The sequence below is a fragment of the Cryptomeria japonica genome, chromosome 4, assembly GCF_030272615.1.
Source record: "Cryptomeria japonica chromosome 4, Sugi_1.0, whole genome shotgun sequence".
Classification (NCBI taxonomy): Eukaryota; Viridiplantae; Streptophyta; class Pinopsida; order Cupressales; family Cupressaceae; genus Cryptomeria; species Cryptomeria japonica.
In genome coordinates, this window is record NC_081408.1 from 266,935,523 (window position 1) to 266,958,332 (window position 22,810).

The window sequence follows — 22,810 nt, forward strand, 5'->3', positions numbered from 1 at the left end:
ATGAGCATTTCTTCTACTTGAGAAAGACACTTTAAAATAGAAGGTTGCTCACCTGGGTCCTTATTGTTTGATAATGAGAAATTGTGGACTCCTCTTTCAGCAGAACATCTCATGCATATAACTGCATGGTTGATATTTTTAATAGTCATACCCACAAAGTTTTCTTTACAAACAGTACATTCCTCTGTGATTTCCAACATATCAATTCTTTTTCGGAAGTTAGATAATGCATGTAGGAATGAAGGAGTCTACAGGGCGAGTTCCAGAGCATTAGGATGTGTTCGAGGCACATTACTTTGCTCAAGGTCATTGCTTTCTATTTGTAATAGAATTTCTGAGTTACTATCAGATGTTTGTTGTGCACGACGCTTCAATTGGCGTTTGTTGGAGATATTGCCTCTATTCTTTGCATAGTAAGTTCTATTTGTTTTCTTTCTCCTCCATTTGATGGCATCGCCTTCTTGAGTGGAAGGCTCAATAGATATCTAATAGTTGGAAGAGAATAGAGGTATGTTAGAATTGTCATAATTGAAGAGAGAAAGCATTGAAGTATGTATTCAGAAGCACGTGGGAATTGAAAACTGCTTAATCTAATTTGTACCATTCTTTTGTTTAGTTTTGTGGTGGTCATTTTGTTGTGAGATGTATTGGTTGTGTAAATGTTCAATTTACTAATGTATAGCTTGCTGAATATATTGCTTACCTATGATTTTTCCTGCCAAACCTATTAATGAAATATACATATGCACATATATATAAAATTATACATAGATACAGATGTATGTATATATGTACACATGTATATATACATATCAATGAAATATGTGAATAACTGTATACATAGATATGCACATATATAAATACACGTGTATATAATAAAATTCTAAAACTGTGTATAAATATATTTGTGTATAGAATTTGATTTTTATATTGGGTGGATAGAAATCGTGTTGGCTTCGTAGTATACACATGGTTGGTTGAGTAGTATTTAGAAACGTATGGGTATTGGAAATTGGTTAATGTAATCTACACTATTCTTTTGCTTAGTTTTGTTGTGAGATGTATTTGTTGTGCAAATGTTCAATTTACTAATGCGTGTTTTGTTGGTTGTAGTGTTTACCTATGACTTCCCTTCCCAAAGGCATTATTGAAATATAAATATGCACAGATATAAAAAAATTATTTACATACAGATGTATGTATATATACATATCAATGAAATATGTAGATACGTGTATATATAGATATGCACATATATAAATACACGTGTATATATATAAATAATTCTATAATTATGTATAAATATATTTTTGTATAGATTTTTTTGTATATTTGGTTTTTTTATAATTTTGGGTACAATAAGATTTCGAGAGTGTGATTATGGATATATATTTCTCCATATGTATATATTTATACATATATATAGATATACATACAAATATGTGCATGTGTAAATATATATCTATTAAAAAATCTATATATATGTAGGTACATACATGTAGAAATAGATATGCAAAAATCAAAATAGATATATATGTGCATATATGTATAATTTTTTTATAAATATTTATTTATTTACAGATACTTATATATGTGTACAGATATACTTAAGTATGTTCATATGATACACAAAAAGTGCAAACAAAGATAGAAATGCAAGTAATGAAATGAATAGGAAAGTGATTTGAAGTGTAAATACTTTTATATGAAAGAAATTAGAAGGAAAGCATTTTGTGTTCTGGAAGGTAAGTAACCAGCATACATGAGTATGCAGTCTCTATATAGAAATATAAATAAGCATCTTTACATCATAGGCAAAGAGAGAAATTAAAGCTAAGAATGCAAGGTAAAAAAGATATTGAAAAGTGAGTTGAACTTTTAGAAAGATCATAGTTGAATAAATTAATTGCTCAACAATCACTAATGCATGAAATAAATAGACAACTGGAATTTTCAGCTAAAAGTAAATATGTAATTGTACAAGAAAGCATGAACAGTAAGTACTTATATACAAGAGGAATCTCAAGGAAAGCAACTTTATTCTGCAAGGCAATTAACCAACATAGACATGAGTATGCAGTTAAACGTATTGTGCAATGCAACAGCGAGTGTGTCTCGAAGAGTTTGAAAAACTTGTATAGTTATTTGTTCATAAACATATAAATATATTTGTATGCAGATATGCAAATTCTTACTGTTTAATATCCAATTGTAGATGTGATTGTTGACATGTGTGTATGAATTTTTAAACTAAATATAGATAGTTATTGAGATACAAATTTTCTATTATAATATGTATGCACACGTGAATGGGCTTATTTTAATTATAATAGTACATGCAAAAGTAATAAGCATGACAGTAAAAAAGTTAATGCGGTAAGGAAAGAATTGCAAAGAGATAACAATGTAATTTTAATGCAATTTGTTATTTATGTAATAAATATACATATACATGTGTATACATGTAGTCATGTATTCATAGAATATAATCGTTTGTATTTGTAAGTAGAACTATCTTAATATTTAAAAAAATTCTACATAATGCAGTATTCAAAGGAAAAGCGATAAAGCTATGAAGACATCGACTATATGTAAAGTTATATGTAGGATTGTAGTACTATAAAATATGTAAAATTTCAAATGTAATAACTATATCATGAACAAAAAAATTTGTAATTAGGCAAAATGCCTAATATATCTAAGCCTGTGTAGATAGGCGAGCAATCTCTGCAAGTAATGCATCACACTCAGATTTATAGTCAACAGATGAGACTTTGTTGATTGTAACTTTCATCTTTGGTTCAGAGTTGTACGTGTCAGTAGAGACCAGCAGTGTGAATGAATAGCGATGTGAGACAAGTTTATTAATCACATAGCAAGGTGTTTGTATTGTTGTCGCATCATTTTCCAGTGCACAAAGCTCTTTTGCAGTTTTGTTTATCAATTGAGTTCGAACAACATCAAAAGAAGTAGCCCAAATAGTACCTGTTGCATCTTGTAGCTTCATTGGTAGCCCAAATAGTACTTGTTGCATCTTGTAGCTTCATTGGTAAGAGGTAACTGTAATTGCATTCTGCCATGGTCATTTCACATCTAAGACAAAACCATGAATCATCAACTTGTTGAGTGCATTTTTTTTACAAGGCTTTCGATTTACTTTAAGTGGACAAGTTACATAATAGAAAGTTTTATCTGTTACGTTTACAAATCTTAGAACAACCAGTAAAGTGGTTTCAATAGTTTATGGTTTCACACTCATACATTCACAGATTGATGAAATAGTTATTCTAGTGTATTTGCCATCAATGTGGGTAATTGCTGCAGAAAAAACTGGAGGATGCAAGGGAAGATTTCCTCTTGATATGAGGGGTTCTGCCTCTGGGAAAGGTGGATTAATATGTAATGTTGTTGCAGCTATTATGTTAACAACCTTACCATTAAAATAACCAACCCGAGCATTACGTACAACAAGTATAAGAACACTATCACTGGTTAACATGTTTTTTTAATTCTAGTCCTCTTTGATGTGATGTTGGACCCCATAGGTTGATATCAATTGTTGACCCTAACAGGTCATTAATTATAACAACTTGCTTATGTGCTTGCGTGTCATCTTTCCTATGGATTGGAATAATATCTCCAATGTGTAAAACAACACCAATGATGCCAACTAATGTATTATTGGTTAGCTGAAACACTTCACTAATAGGAATGAAAGGAGAGTGTTGTTGATTTGGTTCTTCTTCATGGTTGTAGTGTTTTAATATGGATGCATCAGATAGTATGATCTCTAAATGGTTGTTAGTTTGTTGTATCTTGTATCTACTTCCTTAATGGACCCCTTAGAAATGACATAATGTGAACCGACTTCCACACGGTTAGAATGTAGCTGAGCTATTTCATCAAAACATGTAACTCTAACTTCACAGCCCTCGGTGTCAACAATGTCAAAACTAAAAACATGACCATTCTTAGTAGTTGTACTATATGACTTTATAGATCATTTATGAGTAACTCTGCCTTTGATTGTCCATTTGTTTTGGTATGGATTTAAACTTTTGATTGGGCTTATATTTTCAGAGGTTTCCCTTTGAGGGGATGGCAATTCAGTAGAAAATTGAAGAGAATATTTAGATGATGACGGTGTATCCTCACTCATCTTTGGTTGTTGTTCTTTGAACAGGTATACTAGTTTTCCAAAGAATACACAATCACTTTGTTTGACTTGTAAGATAAGTATTATAATAGTCCTATAAAATGAAAACAATTTTCTTTAAGATTCTTTGAATTGTAGCTGAAAACAATTAAATAGCAAAGAAGGATATTTTATTTAATAAACATAGTCTATTTCCTACCTTGTATTCCATATGTATCTGCATGTATAAGTGGACAACAGGACTATTGAGCCTATTTTAAGAGTATGAATCTATCAAAGTGGTATACTTAGAAGGAAAAAATTCTAATTGCATGTATGTTCCATCAGACAACACTAGTTTATATATGTCTGGATCATCTTTGCTACTCTGCATTTTCTGAAATGATAAAACTTGCAGCAATGTTGATGGAAGCTCATCCCCAGCATTGATAGATTGAATTACAAATGGGGTAGGGGCATAGTCTTGGGTATTTTCCTACAAAAAAATAATATCAATATAAAGGATTTAATGTCAAGGGCTATTAAGACATATATGTGGTTATTCATTAATGCATAGTTTGTTGTTTTGCAGTGTATGTAATTAAGCTACGTAAATTACAGAATGTTTAACTATATTTGTCTATGCGAGGAAAAAGGGTGCATGTGAGAATTGAAATGATGGAATAAAAAAAGAAAGATATATTATGAAAGAAATGACAACAAAGCATTGTTTTTAAAAAGCTATGATGTATTAGCTTACTAAAGTATCCATTGTTGATTGTTGTACAAATTCAGAGGTGGTTGGTGGAGATGACATTTTGGATAGAGAGCTTTAAATTTCAGAGAAAGCTAAGGGCTAAACGTACATGCCAGTACAGGTTATTAACAAGTAGTTAAATTATTTCAACATATAAGTTATATTTATTGGAAGAATGCAATATTGTGCAGATTATCATCAAATAAAGTTATCGACGTGTAAAGATATGTTCATAAATAAAAATCTGAATGAGTTGGAAACTATTTTGCATGTTTTGCAAAAAAATGTACAAAAGGAGGGAATCAAAACTTGCAGTGAACAGAGATGTACTTTCAAGAGAAGGTTAGTTTACCTATTTGTTAGAGTTAAAATGATTTCAGATTCAACTTGATGAAAGAAGTCCTGTCATCTAGACTGGTATATTGCCTTGTAGAATAAAGTTGATTGTGATCCTATTATGACGTTTCAAATATTTTGTTAGAACAGATTGAAAGGCATAATGGATTGAGTAATTCACTGTCGTGGATAAGTACATAGCTAAATCCTAGTAACTAGGAAAATAGTAGACAAAATAAAATCAGAATTTGTAGTGTGTTATTTTTTGTGTGGTTTTATTATCTCAATCTAATTTTAAAAACGTCTCTTATGTATCCACATTTGTTGATATTTAGGAATGAATCAGGATGGACCAGTAAAAGTTTCTATTACTTTACTTGTAATAGGTATACGAGTATCAAAATATAAAGTTTTACTTTATGATTTAGACATTTAACAATCAAGTACAAGGATCGTGAAGTGTACTTTTAATTTCAAAATATAATCAAAACATGAGTTCAACTGATCAAACACTCATATGCATACACATTTATTGGTATTTACGAATCCATCAGTTTGGACCAGTAAAAGTAAGTGGTGAATTAACATAAAAAAAAGTGAAATGGTATCAACATTTTTTGGTGGATGGATGATTCTATTACTTTTCTTGTAATAGGCATACAAGTACCAAAATATAAAGTTTCAGTTTACGATTTAGACATTTAACAATCAGCTACAAGGATCACAAAGTTTACTTTTCATCTCAAACTCTAATCAAAACATGAGTTCAACTGATCAAACACTCGGTAATTAAAGAGAGAGAGGATCTACCCAGGCAACCCATCCAAGTTGGTTATCATTCTATTTAAATATTTTGTCTCCTAGCATGAAAATGGCCAGTAGATCAGTTAACTATTCAGCAGTTGGTATTGGAAGAGGGTATAATACCATACTATGTATGGAAGTAACAGCAGTGGAAGAAGTAGAAGTGGAGTTTGTTGATTGCTTGGCCATTTTACATTCATAATGATGAATTATCTTTCTCAAGTTGCCCTTTATCTTGTTGCTCTCTTGCAACATATTTGCAATGACACTGTTAATATCCTTTGTTTCTTTGATTCCTCTATCCATTGTAGAATTTTGATTGTGTTAATGTGTCTCTTTTTTGTTGGAACCACAAAATCAAAATTTATCACTTATAAAGTCAATACAAGATAAAAATTTTTAAAAAAATTATTGACTGGTTACAAAAAACTTCAACTGAAAATGTAAAAAGTTGAAAAGTTGCATGATATAAAGATTTCAGGTGAAAATAAGAACTGAAACAAGAAGACAAGAAAATTATAGTTATTAATTTCATTTGACAAATTATACATTTACTTTACATTCCAGGAAAAATTGAATTGTTCACGAGTAGCTTCCAACTGACAAAATGGAAGCATAGTGGACTGTGTAGTGTTGTGCTAACACATTACCAACACAAGGAGAGGAAACAGTTTAGGTTTCATGGCAGTTGATAGTGACAGGGAGAACTATATTCACCTATACACATCACCAGCACTGTGAAAGGAAATAACCAATCAGTAGAAAATAAGGTGGCCGGTAAGTCTTATACTTTTGCAGGTAAAGGCCTCCTCAGTAAAAGTTTATAGCCTTAACTTACATGGCCAAAACATAATTTTAGAGGTCCAATTGAGGTTCAACATCAATAACAAAGTTAAGTAAATTAAAGTATTATAATAATCTTAATAGAGGGTTGCTCGTATTGTTTTCTACAAATCAGTTTATACTTGGTATTGGAATGTGATTTATTTATATGCTTGTGTTGTAGTCGATGGCTATTACAAGAGTATAAAAGATTGACTCTTTATCAGTATATTATCTACCTAAAATTGTTATTGGCCATGAACTTTGTATGATCCTCTACAACTATGTTTCTATTCATGTATACAGGCTCTAAAATTTCAGAAAGGATTCTAATTACAAAATTTCTCTGTTAAGTATAGACATTAAGTATAAATTTACTCATAGTTCTAATTCATAACAAATTTATAGATCCTATGAAATTGCCTACCAAAAAGTTGTTTACCTTTGAAGCATTCAAAATAAGCATACATTGTAGAGGATAACAAATAACAGAAAAGCCTAGGACAAATTCACAACGCTGCAGATGAATAACATTTCTATTTTAATTGTTTATAATGAGTTGAACAATTTTATCTGACTAACTAAATTTATCTTCATACAAATATAATTTCATAATACAATTTATTTCTCACAGGTTTAAGATGATATACATCAAATAGATATACATCAAAAGTGTTGTATAGCATTCTACCTTTACTAGCATGGGGGATGGAGGGTGAATCACAAAAGTTTTCAGAGTCCAAAAAATACTATTGGTTGAGATTAATACAATCTACAATACAAACCATTTACAATAAGTACTCTTTATAAAAATTTCATAAAAGTTAAGTGTGCGACCAGAATACTTATATTGTCCTCCCCTTGTATGAGTAACTTGCAAAACAGGGGCAATCCTTGTTATGACCATTTCTTCTACTTGAGAAAGACACTTTAAAATAAAAGGTTTCTCAAACCATTTATAGTAAGTACTCTTTATGGCACTTTTATTTTGTACAACAATGGTTGCGATAAATACAATCTACAATACAAATCATATGTGAAAAATACTCTTCATGGTACTTTCTTTTTGTACATCATGCTGCATTCAGCAGCATGGGGGGTGGTGGGTGGTCGACTTCTTATTTTGGGAACAACTATAAACATTGGTTGGGTTTTGTACAATGCCAATACTATACATTATATATCAATAAAATTATTCAATTTGACTTTAATTACATTTTCTCATTACGATGCATTAATATTTCCAGGTTGTGACTACTTTTACATTTTAGGGTTCGATGTTTGTTAACATCCAACACTCTAATGTTATTAGTTTGAAGGTATGTGTCCTCTATAAAATATGTTTCTAATTATAAATTCAATGAAAAAATAACAAATAACCCAAACACAACTTGAGAACCATACACATCAATGGCATTACAATGTTGGACATCAAGCCAAACAAAACCCTCAAACCTAAAACCATTTGCAACCCTCTTACGGTTTGTTGTTTTTTTGCCATTGAATTTAATTTGCAGGTTACAAGTACTTGCCATCTCAAAAGCAGACATATAGTCATCGTCTAACCTTAATTACTTTTCATTGTTGTTATCTTTGATACTCTGCAAGGTATGGTTTCTTGATAATTTGGAAAGTAAACTTCTTTCTGTTTTAATGGGTTTAATTTTGACATATTTTAGGTTTATTGATTTCATGTCATTGAATACTCTTTGTAGTTGGTGAGTGCTTATACTTTGCAGGGTTTTTGTGTATTGGTAAGATTTTTTGTGATTTGCCAATTTCTTGCCATGTAGCCTTTTACTCTGCAAGGTAAATGCCTTTGTGTTTTATTAGTGTTTGTTTTTTATTTCCTCCAAAGTGAGGTTCTTTTTTTTTAAATGCTCTTTTGTTTAATCCATTCTCTCAAACAGTTAAACATGTACTTTCATCTCCTTGGAATTTTCCTAACTTTGTTATTCGTCATGAACCTTGTATCTGAAATGAGCATATGAGGTTCATGATCAACAAGGAAGTTAAGTAGATAAGTATAATATAAAAAAATTTATACGGGGTCATAGTTACTGCTGGCGGTTTTGTGTGGGCTGACATCCAACATTGTAATGTTGTTAATCTACGCGGTTCTGCCCTCTTATATGGCCATTACAACACTATAAAATTAATCACCCTATCATTGTTTTTGTTTTGCAAGGTATGGTGCTTCTAGGTTATAGGGTAATGTTTTCTATAAAGCTATTTCTACTTAGTATTGTAATAGCATTTATTTGTATTCCTGTGTTGAACTTGATGGCTATTACAACACTATAAAATATTGCTACATTATGTGTATATTATATGTGTAAAAATATTATTGGTCATGAACTTTGTATGACACTCTACGACTATGTTTCTAGTGATGGTTGTAATTCAAGGAATTGTGTCATAGTCTATGAACTTTACAACAGTATAAAACTCTGCTAGATTGTTGTCAACGTTTATTGTTTTCTTGTCATTGGATACACTTAATTAGTAGGGTTATTGGGTATTTGTTATATTGTCATTAGATTTTGTTTGCATGTTATGCAATTTTTTGGTGCTTATAGATTTTTCGGTCATTTTTTGGTGGGTGTTTTTTTTGTGGGTGTTCCCTAATGTCGTTAATTTCTAGGGTTATTGATGTGATCAGTCACTTTCTGGACGTGAAGTCTTTTACTCTGCAAGGTAAATACCCTTGTGTCTATAAAGGCTATAAAATTTCAGAAAGGATTCATTCAAAATAAGGATTCCTTGGAGAGGATAAACGATAAAAAAAAAGAATAGCACAAGGTCAGAATCCTGCAAATGGACAACACTAAAATGTTGGAAATCAATCCAAATTGGACCGTAAAAACTATAAGCACTACCAACCTACTAAGAAAATCCAATGATAGGAAAACAACAAATTTTAAATATCTTAAACATATCGGTAAATTATCTAATGGTTCAAGTATATATTATCTCCGTAACATGGCTAATGACCATGAACCACATATGGTTCTCTATAAATCTGTTTATAATTAGACAAAAAAAAATTATAATATCCTTCATTTAAATTTCCAGCTTGCCAGTGCTTTTACATGTTAGGGTTCGGTCGTGGTTGACATCCAACAGTCTAATGTTATTAATCTGAAGGGATGTGCCCTCTATAACTATGTTTGTAATCACAAATTCGATGTCAACCATATATGATAATCAGTAAATGCCTCTGCTAAAGAATATCAATCATTCTTGGAAAATACAACAAATGCTAAGTTCAAATAAATTCGACATATTCTGCACAACATAAACCCTGTAAAAATATCAGAAAGGATTCTAAGAGCACAAATTAAAAATAAAAAATTTGCTTACCTCTGAAGCTTTGAAAAGAACCTTACCTTGCAGAGTATAACGGGTAACAGATAAGCCTAGAACAACGTTAGAATCATGCAGAGCAATACCATTACACTGTTGGAGGTCAACCCAAAGAGAACCCTAAAACCTAAAACCACTCGCAACCTGCAAACAAAAGGCAATCACAGAAAAATATTAAACCCGAAACACCTAAAAACGAAGGCGAATTCTAAAAGAACCTAAAAAGTGAACACTAATAAAACACAAAGGTATTTACCTTACAGAGTAAAAGTCTTGACAGCCAGAAACTGACAAATCATAGCAATAATCGTGCAAATTAACGACATTAGAAAACACCCACAAAAAAACACCTTAAAATCTATAAACACCAAAAAGTTGCATAACATGAAAATAAAATCTAATGAAACTATAACAAATACGCAATAACCCTGCAAATTAAGTGTATCCAATGACAAGAAAATAAAAAACCTAAAATATGTCAAAATGAAAACCATTAAAACAGGAAACATACCTTACAGAGTAACAGAGTTGACAGCAACAAGAAGCAAGAAAATGAAAAACCGAACACTAATTAAACACAAAGGTATTTACCTTGCAAACTAAAATGCTTCACGGCCACAAAGTGACAAATCACAACAATAACCCTGCAAATTAACGGCATTAGGAAACACCCACAAAAAAAAGGCCTTAAAATCTATAAACACCCAAAAGTTGCATAACATGAAATTATAACAAATACGCAATAACCCTGCAAGTTAAGGGTATCCAATGACAAGAAAATAAAAAACTAAAATATGTCAAAATGAAAACCATTAAAACAGGAAACATACATTGCAGAGTAACAAAGTTGACGGCAGTTTGTTTTCAAGATGCCAAGAACTCCTAACCTGCTTAAGAAGTCGACGAAAAAATCCAATGAGATCACAGAGATGCAAACAATTTACCTTACAACAAAGCTTGCAGAGAAAAATAGTTCACACAACGAAGACATTGAAATACCTATTAGGGTTAAGTGGTGGCTATAGCTTTGTCTAATCGATGACAATGACTTTGAGATGTGTGCGCACTGACCAAGGGAAACCAAGAAACAAATTGACAGTTGGGGATTCGTATCGACCGATAGTCGAACACGTAGTACGGACATCGTGTGTGAGCCCATAAAGCTCACCGCCAACACGTCACAACTGGCCGAGGGGGAAAATCCAACCATTGTGAAAAAAATGGCTAGAGAGTCTTACACTTTGGTAGGAAAAAGCCCCCACTGAAATCCTATTGGCTTAAATATTTGTATTACTAACAGCAAGCCATGTTCCAAGCATGACTCAGATGCCTTCATTTTAGGAACAGTGGAATTTATTTTGACCAAAACTGGTTACAAAGTCATTGTTTTGTTAGAATAAGGTGAGGATAAACGTGAATTAAACTTGCAAAGTGAGTTCAATTCAACTACTCTACCTACAATCTGAGTACTCAAATTTAAATTCATTTTATTTTGACTTGTAAATAGGGAAATTTGAAGAACTGAAAAAACATACTAGATATTTATTGGCATCAGTGTAAATAGTTTTGACATATTGATGGCATGTTCTTTGTTTGAAGTTATGTTAAGAAAAAGGAGAGTCTACAAGCTCTAGGGAAGCGAATATTCTAAATCTAACACAGAACGAAGTTGTGTTAAGGAAATGGAGAGTTTGCAAGCTTTAGGGAAGCAAATATTCTAACTCTAATACAGAATGGAGTTCTAGGAAGCAAATATTCTAAACCTAATACAGAATGATCATTAAAGGCAAGAAGATTAAATCATTTTTTTTAGGTTACCACCATTGGAACGCCAATTTGATCTATGAGATCTGCCTAATGAAAACCTACAAAGTGATTGATTTTCCATTTATATCATATAGTGTGTTGGGATTAAGGTGTCTCAACCTTAGAGTCTTAACATGCCAAATTAATTAATTTTTTCCTAATTGATTTATTCTAAGATATAAACTTCCTATGTTTTCATTCACTTTGTGGGAACTCTTGCTAAGGTGACATCCTACATGGCAGGTGATGAAATGGCATATTCCTTATTTTCTATAAATTTGGCACCTACTTAGAAGATGCTATGTTGGAGTGGAAATTGATTTGGTATTTTCCTGCATTAACTAAAGAGACTTGGTTTTCAGCTTCTATTATGTATTGGAGTTGTATTTTGGCTATTGGCATTTATGGTGGAGTTCACTTGTACAAGTGGTGTGAGGGAGGTAAGGAAGGATACTGGAGGTGCATACTGATCTCGGATGGCTTTTTGGGATGCCCTATTTCCCTTCAATTGGTATCAGAGCTCTATTATGTGATTTGCATGGTGCTTGCATGTGAGGATTCATGTTGTTTTAGGTTCTAGGTATTTCATCTGTGCATATTTCTTAGCTTAGAAAGCTTGAGGAAATATGTTTTGAAGGAATCGACTGATGATTAATCCTTTAATGAGTGGAAGTCTTGCAGTTGATCTAGTTTTTTAGGTGATAGTAGGCATTTTGAAGGATGGTGAAGATGGAGTTTTGTGGAGTTGATCATGTGCTTTATTTTAACATGATATTGATCTGGAGCTCATATTTGATAGTGTTATAACCCTAATTCATGGTGGTCATGTTTTATTTCATGGTTGTGGGAAACATAGGTCTTCATGTTGGGTTTTTGTTTTAGGCTCCCTAGTAATATGGAGAAACTCGGGTTGTCTAAACTATGGTGTGAATGTGCTTAGTCCCTGATATTGAAAGGCATTTTTTCATTATCCCCAAATGCATGGAGGCTATAGATTTGATCATTGGATGATCTGGAAGCTTTCATAATAGCCTATCTCCCTCATATGCATATATCGTTACAATCTAGGGTTGTCGTTGCACCAAAAGATCAACCTGTCAATGCCTGATACAACTACAAGACTTATAGAATCCACATGAGGTTGTTAAACCATGTCATGAATCCCCATGAGGGATGTTGGCCCACTACTAACAATCCCCCTCACAGTGTCACTTATCGCGCCCTGCGTGATTTGAACCTGTGTTAATCTCTGATACCACTTTTTACAAGCTAGGGTTGTCATTGCACCAAAATATCAACCTGTCAATGCCCGATACAACCACTGAACTTATAAAACCCACAGGAGATTAAACCATGTTGTGAATCCCCGCGAGGGATGTTGGCCCACTGCCAACATCTACTAGAGGTGGGTTTGGAGTTGGCCTACAAATAGGCCTGGAGTTCCTAAAATACTCTTTCCTTATGTATGGTTGTACTTGCATGGCCTAGATTCATGTTCCTTGGATCTGAAGGTTTTATAGATTTTATGCTCAAAATCTATGTTGATGCTTAGTGGACTCCTAGACTATGGTGCTCGATGTGGACATGATTGGTGAATCGAATCTATGCTTGATCTAGTGTCTGAGTCATGTTGTCTGCATGATTGTTCTCTTTGAGATCTCATTTTGCATGTCGCTAATGTGATAGTGAGTTTGCATGTTGCAGTGATTGGATCTACGAGTTGTACACTATTGTGGGTTGTCTTTACCTACATGTTTTTAGTGGGAGAACTCGGATGTGGATTGTCTATATCCACAAGGTTTGATTCAGTGTTAATGCAGACTTGTTAGCTGACCTTATCCGTGGTCACTTGTGCATTGGTGTGGTTGCTTTAAGATGAGAGGATGGATGATAAGTGAGTACCTGGATAGTCGATTATGGGTTCTTGTAGCATGGTGCATTTCCTTGGTTTGGAGATCTTCGTTTCACTTAGTGTGATTAACAGTGCACTTGTATGTGTGTAGACCTAGATGATTTTAAGATTTGGGAGATGGCATGTCATGTGCTTGGAGAGCTTGGTATCACAGTTCAGTGGGAGATTTAGCAATGACTGTGTATTCATCACTTCATGGTGGATGATCTTCTTTAATGATGCAGATGGTTTGGAGGGACTCTTAAATCCTATTGTTGCAAAAGGGTTCTTTCATCTATTGCAAGTACACTATTTGAGGATGTGTAACATCTTGCGGCCATGGAGGGCTCTTACATTCTTTGGTGTGAAGTGTTGGTGGTGCTTGACATATGATGTTGGTTTAGAGTATGTTGGTGTTATGTCATGGTATACTCTTGTTTGTGCACATTAGAGTTTGGCATGATACATTTCTCTTCATACCATTGTATGTGCACTTGGAGCATGTGATCTCCTAGGAGGGGATGGTAATATCACAGTGTCATGTCAGGTTCTTGATTCAGCTGATTGGAGCTTTGATAATGATCTGGGTGGTTCTCTTTGTATTGGGTGCATTTGATCATATGTTGAGAGCTTCATGAGAGTGTGGAGATGCTTCTTGTTGTTTAACATGTATTGATAATTTGTTGGTACTCATGGATACATGGAGACTTAGGTGAGGCTATATTTCTCTTGAGATGGGAGACACGTGTTGAGATGGTTACTGTTGATGAGATTTCAGCTGAAAGTCCAAGAAGCCTACACCTTGATTAGACATGAGTTCAAGAGAGACCTATGAGGAGATTGATCTTGGATGATTCATGGTGACTTGGATATGTTGGAGGAGAATTTTCATTCCCCATTCTTGGTCTACTTGGTGGTTTATCACTTGAGAGGTATTGCCCATTGTTTCTCTTAGGTTCTTTATGATTTTATTTCATATTCATGGATCTTGAGCTACGATTGGATGGTTCTGTAGGATTCAATGTGAGAGATAGATAGCATGGATATCTCCTTGAGTATGTACTTTCTTTTATGATGATCATTGGGGATGGTAGTGGGATAATTTCTTAAAATGGGAAATGGAGTAGTTTGATCTCCCTTGAGAGGCTTGCATCAATGTAGGTATGTGATGCATATGTTATGTTTGATCTCTTGAGGTTGAATGGGTTTGGATGTTGTTATGTATTTTCACATGGGGATGTAAAGGAGATCTTACTTGGTACAACTAACATTTAGAGGTGTTTGTAGAAGGGCATGTTACATGTTTATGATTTGCAAGTTCTCTCTTTGTTCTTGGTTATCTTCCTAGATGTTTTGATTCACATGACATTGTTTTTTGAGATTTTGGGTGGATCTATGGTGATCACTAGTTGGTGGTCATATGTTGTCACTTTTACTTTATTGTTTTTTGGTGATGACATGGAGGTTCCTTTATCTCTTTCCTTTGTTGGATGTGAACAACTTGGCAGAGCTATGGAGACTTGTTGAGAGAGATGTTTCTTGCAACAGATTTGTTTGCAGAATGTGCTTATCTTTGTCGATGGTCCTTGGTACTACATGGTTACATTTTCTATGTGTTGTGATTGGTAGACTCAGTATGCCTTTGATCTTTTATATTTGGCAATACCCATGTAGTGGGAGTTTTTGGATGTGTTTGGTCTTCATCGACTGGTCTACACATGGAGCTTGTGCTTGCAGTTTATGGGTTGGTTATGCTAGTGGCTTGAGTTTGCTAATGGTGGATACCTTTGAGGTATTTGTGATTGGATGGGTTAGCATTTGTTGTGGTTGTTATTTTTCAATCTCGTGGGTTTATCAGTTGGATGGGAGCAGTCATTTTGGTTGTTGTTCTAGCTGATGTTGTATCTTCTTCTTGGAGGACTAAATTGTAATTGTGTTCTGGTTATGGGCTTTGAAGTTGGTTTTTATGCTTATGTATAGTTTGTGAGCACAGTGGAGTGGTGGCATTATCCTGTAGCCTTTGTTATCAATGGGATCTTATGCTTGTGTTCTTTGGATTGGTGTCTTGATGGAGCATGAAAGCATGTTTGAGATTTGTGTGGTTTCATGGATGGCTATGATGATGTGGTTTCACCATTTTGTCTCCTAAGAAGTTGATGTTGTTGACTCTTGACATGTTTTTGACAAGTGGGAGAATGTTGGGATTGAGGTATCTCAACCTTAGAGTCCTAACATGCAAAATTAATTAATTGTTTCCTAGTTGATTTATTCTAAGATATAAACTTCCTATGTTGTCATTCACTTTGTGGGAACTCTTGGTGAGGTGAAATCTGACATGGCAAATGATGAAATGGTATATTCCTTATTTTCTAGGAAGTTGGTACCCACTTGGAAGATGCTACATTGGAGTAGAAATTGATTTGGTATTTTCTTGCATTGACTAAAGAGTCTTGGTTTTCAGCTTCTATTATGTATTGGAGTTATATTCTGGCTATTGGCATTTTTGGTGGATTTCACTTGTACAAGTAGTGTGAGGTAAGGAAGGTGCCTATTCATCATAGTAAATTCTACATTGTCTTTAAATTGTATTTGGCAAGATGACCATTATAGATGAGATAGGTGTTGTTGCCTTGGAAGTTGCTATGAGCAACGTGTCATGGGATTAACAAGATATTGATTATGAAACAACTTACCTCTTAGGTGTCGAAGATGGTTTTCGAAACCATGGGCACCTAACTCTTTTTGTTGATGTCTTAGCTAATTAAAGAGAGGAGAGGAGTTCATTATTGCAGGTTTATGCTGTCAAATTTTCTCCAAGATGGAACAAGATGTAAATCTCCATGTAAAGGCTTAGAACCTATAAATGTATTGTAACTTGTTGTTGAATAATACATTGGCTCAATGTTTTGGAGAGTGGGGTTTTTTTACTCGAAATGGTTTTCCCCCCCGTATATCTGTGTTCTCTCTTTTGTCTCATTCTTCTTGTTTCATGATTCTAAAGTATTAAATCTGTATGTCGTAATGTTGCTGAAATTTTCTTAGATCTGTAAATTGCAATCACTTTCATTTAAGGTTTTAATCATGGGAAATCAACTATGTTTGTTTTCGCTTTTATGGCATAGTAGTATGTGTTTGTATCAACGTGTTGCAATTTTTATTGAAGAAGATACAGGATATTGGAGGTGCATATTGATCTTAGATGGGTTTCTGGGATGCCCTATTTCCCTTCATAGTGTTCACCAAATTTCACATGCCAACCTTCCTCCAAATTCAAACATGTGCCTCTATGAAATGCACACACATTCATCACTAAGCCTACTTGGGTTTCACAAGTTTAGTTGCAGCAACTTTAAGATAGTTAAACATGGCCCTTCTAACATATTAGTAATTTGAAGAGGTAAAAATGTTCAATAAGCATTGAAACTTGATTGGATGTCTTTACTGAAATAGAAAAGAGCATACACTAGATATGATAAGTTGATGTCAATCTCCAATCAACGAAAGGATTTTAAAGAAACGGAGTGAACAATGAGATTTGATAAAGGCACTTATATGTTATTCTACATTTCATAAAAGTGGATTGGAGAATTATATAGTCTTTTGGAAATTTGGTGGCTCAATTATACGGGTAAGTGCACAAAGATGGCGGAACAAAAAGGGGTCTTAAGATGCCACTTTTTCTCTAAAATCAGTGAAGTCTAAACTTCAACAAGAAATTGAAGATAGGTATACTCAAAAATTTGAATATGCAACAAGAACAAAAGTTGAAGTGCTCTGAATCTACTTTGTAAACTATTAATTTGTTTTGAAAATGGAGGAGATTAATGGTTTAAAAAATGGGCACCACATTTACTGGTCCTGTTTTTTCAAAAAAAAAAAAATAACATAGCACGAAATTTGGTGTCCCTAAAACATCAACTTTTTTTTGAGAATTTTGCAAATCGCTTCGGTGAGAAAGTATCTAACACATTGATGTTTATGCCAGATTCTTTGGCTAATTTTTTTACAAATATTTGAATTTTTACGAATTTTCGAACTAGACACATCCTAAAAAGCAAAAATTTGAGCATGCTCCCCCCAAAAATTTGTGAAAACTAATAAAAAATTAGAATTTTTTTTTTAATTATGTAGAATGGAGTCTAGTTTCTAAAAATGTAATTTTTTCAAAATTTGATAAACGGGTAAAAATCTATGGTCAAAATATGACATGTTGGTTTTTGACAAAAATCAAACACACTAACAAAAGAAATTATGGATGAAGACCTTAACATTATCAAAATTTGAAAAAAAAAAATATGGTTGGATAGCTAAGAGAGAGCTTGATGATTGTATGATGTTTTTTTTTAATTTATTGAAACACATGCAAACCTGACGGAGAGCACGAACAAAAAAGTTAGAAAATTTTCAATATTTGTTGGAAAACACGTCTCGGGACTGAGAAGGGAGTCCAAGCCTTTGGGTTGGATGCCCAAGGCAAATCCAAGCCGTTGGATTGGTATTTTCCGAGGTAATAAGTTTGGAGCATGCCAAAAATGGCACTCACTAAATTTAGCATGTGCCAAATGAGAAAAAGTTCCAAAAACCATTTGGCACACGCCTTATTTGGCGTACGCCATATTTGGTGCCAAATAAGGTGCAGGCCAAATGCATTTCATAATATTTTTTCATCATAGAAAGAAAAAAGGGTTCCCTCTCTCTAAATATATACATAAAAATATAACATTTAAGTATAAGCAATATTTCTATTTGTCTTTTTCCTTTCTTAAGTTATATTTTATGTATATATTGTCAAGATGTTTGAGAGTAGTTCCGGATCTCTAGGAGTTATAATTTAGATTCTAGTTTTTTAGAGTATTCATATAAATTTCAAACTTAGTCAAATTTCGGTAATCAACATGCTCGTATCAACATTATCTCTCTAGTCTCTTCCATGCATTCTGTCTCTCTCTTCCTTAACCCTTGCTTCTCTCTCTTTTAGGTATCTCCCTCTCTACTTATTTCTCTCTTCTTTCCCATCTCCCTCACCCACTCTCTCTCTTTGGTCTATCCCTCTCTTTGCCTCTTTCACTTGGGGTCTCTCTTTCTCTCCCTCTCTCAAGTATCTCTATCTCTCACTCTATCCCCCTATATTAGGTGTCTCTCCCATTCTGTCCCTCCCTCCTCCTTTCCCTCCCTTTCTCCTCCTCTCTCAAGTCTCTTTCTTTTCCTCTCTCTTTTTCTCTCTCTCTGTCCCGCTCCCTCTCTCTTTCTCTCTCTTTGTCCCGCTCCCTTTCTCTTTCTCTCAAGTCTCTCTCCCTCTCATCTTTTATCTCTCTATGTCTCTCTTCTCTCTCAAACGTCTCTCTCTCTTCCATTATTTCTCTCTCTTTCCCTTTAACTCTTTTTCTCTCTCTCTCCATCTCATTCCCTCTCTCCCTCTTTCTCTCTAACTCTCTTTGCATTTATATTTCTCTCCCATTCTTTGTCTCTTAAGTATTTCTCTCTCTTGGCCTCTATATCTCTATCTCACTCTCCTCTCTCAAGTGTATCTCTCTCCCATTTTCTCCCTCACCCTCTCCCTCCCTCTCTCCCTCCCCCTGCCTTTCTCTTTTTCTCTTAAGTCTCTCTCTTTCCTTTTAGCTCTCTTTCCCTCTCTCCCTCCCACTCTATTTCTCTCTAACTCTCTTTCCATCTATCTTTCTCTCCCATTCTTTATCTTTTAAGTCTCTCTCCCTCTCAGTCTCTATCTCTTTATCTCACTCTCCTCCTCTCTTAGGTATATCTCACTCCCATTTTCTCCCTCTCTCCTCCCCCCTCCCTCTCCCTTTCTCATTATCTCTCTTTCTCCCTCACTCCCTCTCTACCTCTCTTCACCTCTCTCTCTCTTTATTCTCTTACTCTCCTTCCATCCCTTCCTCCTTCACTCACTCTCTCTCTATCTCTCACCATTCCTCCCTCCACCTCTTAGGTATCTCTCCCTCAGCATCCCTCCCTCCACCTCTTACATTTCTCTCTCACACAATCCCTCCATCCACCTCTCAAGTCTCTCTATATCTCCCCCACTCCCTCTCTCTCTCCCCCCCTCTCTCAAGTGTCTCTATCTCATTTTTTTACTCTCTTCCTCCCCCACCCTCTCTCTCTCTTAGGTGTCTCTATCCCATTTTTTATATTCTCTCTCTCCCCATCCCTTTCTCTTTCTCTCACATCTCCGTCTATTTGCCTCTAACTCTTTTTCTCTCTCAAGACTTTCTCTCTTTCACTTTATCCCTCTCTCCCTCTCTCTTTACCTCTTTCCCTCTCAAGTCTCTCCTTATCTCTCTCTTTCCCTCTTTCCCTCTCTCCCTCCCCTTCTCCCTCCATTTTCCCCCCTCTCTCTATCTCAGGTGTCTATATCCCATTTTGTCCATTCTCTACCTTCCTCTCCCTTTCTCTCTCTCTCAAGTCTCTCTCTCTCTCACACAACTCCTCCATCCACCTCTCAGGTCTCTCTATATCTCCTCCACTCCCTCTCTCTCTTTGCCCCTCTCTTAGGTGTCTCTATCCCATTATTTCCCTCTCTCTCTCCCCATCCCTCTCTCTCTCTCTCAACTCTCTCTCTATCACAATCCCTACATCCACCTCTCAGGTCTCTCTATGTCTCCCCTCCCATATCTCTCTCACCCTCTCTCAAGTGTCTCTATCCCATTATTTACCTCTCTCCCTCCCCATCCCTTTCTCTTTCTCTCTCAAATATCACTCTCTCTTTCCCTCTCTCCCTCCCCTTCCCCCTACATTTGCATCTCTCTCTCTCTCTCTCTCTCTCTCTCTCCTCTCTCTCTCTCTCTCTCTCTCTCTCTCTCACACACACACACACACACACACACACACACACACAAGTCTCTCTCTTAGGTGTCTTTGTCCCATTCATTTCATTCTCTCCCTCCCTCTCCCTTTCTCTCTCTCATAATCCCTCTATCCACCTCTAAGATCTCTCTATATCCCCCCTCCCTCTCTCTCTCCACCTCTCTTAGGTGTCTCTATCCCATTTTGTCCATTCTCTCCCTCCCACTCCCTTTCTCTTTCTCTCTCACATCAAACTCTCTTTTCCTCTAACTCTCTTTCTCTGTCAATTCTCTCTCTCTTTCCCTCCTCTCCCTCTCTCCCTCTATCTTTCCCTCTTTCCCTCTCAAGTCTCTCCATATCTCTCTCTTTCTCTCTTTTCCTCTCTCCCTCCCCTGACCCCTCTCTTTGCCCCCCTCTATCTCTCTTAGGTGTCTCTATCTCATTCTATCTATTCTCTCCCTCCCTCCCTCTCCCTTTCTCTCTCTCTCTCTCTCTCTCCTCTCTCTCTCTCTCTCTCTCTCTCTCTCCCTCTCTCTCTCTCTCTCTCTCTCTCTCTCTCTCTCTCTCTCTCTCTCTCTCCTCTCTCTCTCTCTCTCACACACACACACACACACACACAATCCCTCCATTAACCTCTCAGGTCTCTCTATATCTTCCCCACTCCCTCTCTCTCTCTCACAATCCCTCCATTCACCTCTCTCTCTCTCTCTCTCTCTCTCTCTCTCTCTCTCTCTCTCTCTCTCTCTCTCTCACACACACACACACACACACACACATGTCTCTATCTCATTCTATTTATTCTCTCTCTATCACAATCTCTACATCCACCTATCGGGTCTCTCCATATCTCCCCCCCTCTCTCTCAACCTCTCTCAAGTGTCTATATCTTGTTCTTTCCCTCTCAACCTCCCCATCCAATTCTCTTTCTCTCTCAAATCTCTCTCTTTCCCTCCCCATCTCTCTCTCCCTCTCTCTCCTCTCTCCCTCTCTCTTTCCCTCTTTCCCTCTCAAGTCTCTCTCTATCTCTCTCTTTATCTCTTTCCCTCTCTCCCTCCTCTTCCCCCTACATTTTCATCTCTCTCTCTCCCGCCTCTCTTAGGTTTTTCTATCCCATTATTTCCCTCTCTCCCTCCCCATAATTTTCTCTCTCTCTCTCAAGTATCCTTAAGTATCTTTCTCTCTCTCCCTCCTCATCTCTCTCTCTCTCTCTCTCTCTCATCTCTCTCCCTCTCTCTCTCTCCTCTCTCTCTCTCTCTCTCTCTCTCATCATCTCTCTCCATTCTTCCTCATCACACCCTAGTGATGCTTTCCCCCACCAAGTCATGTGATCATTTCGAGCCACACACACACCTTATCCCTCCCTACACTCCTCCCTCTATATTTCTCCATTATTCCTCTTTCTACCTCTCTCTCTATCACTCTCCCCCCTCTATCTCTCCTTATCTCTCTCTCTCTCCATCAATGAGAGAGAGCCTGAGTGAGAGGAAGGGATGGAAAATGGGCAAGAGACCAGAGAGAGCCCAAGTGAGAGAGAGGGATGAAGGGAAGGTTTGAGAGAGAGGTCTATGAAAAGAGAGGAAGAGACTATAGATAGAGATAGAGAGAGCCCATATGAGAGAGAGAGAGAGATAGGAAGGGAGGGGTTGAGAGAGAGAGAGCCAAAGTGAGCGAGAGGAAGCTAGGAAGGTAGGACTATCTCTCACTGAAGTATCTCCCTCTCATTTTCTTAACCCCTACCATCCCCTCTCTCTCTCTTTACCTCTCTCACTTAGGTTCTCTCTATGGGCTCTCTTCCTAGTATATCCCTCTCTTTCTAACAACTCCCCCCCTCTTTCTCACACACACTTGGGCTCTCTCTTTGGTCTCTCCCTCTCTTTTCATCAACCCCTAACTCCCTCCCTCCATCTCTCTCACTTTTTCTCTCTCTTTACCTCATCCCCTCCCTCCCTCTCACACTTATTCTCTTTCTCTCTCCCTCTTTGTCCATCCCTTCAGGTTATACCTCTATTTCCATCAACACCTTCCTTCATGTTTCTATCTCTTCCACTTAATCTCTCTCTCTCTCTTAGGTTCTCCCTCAACCCATTCCTCT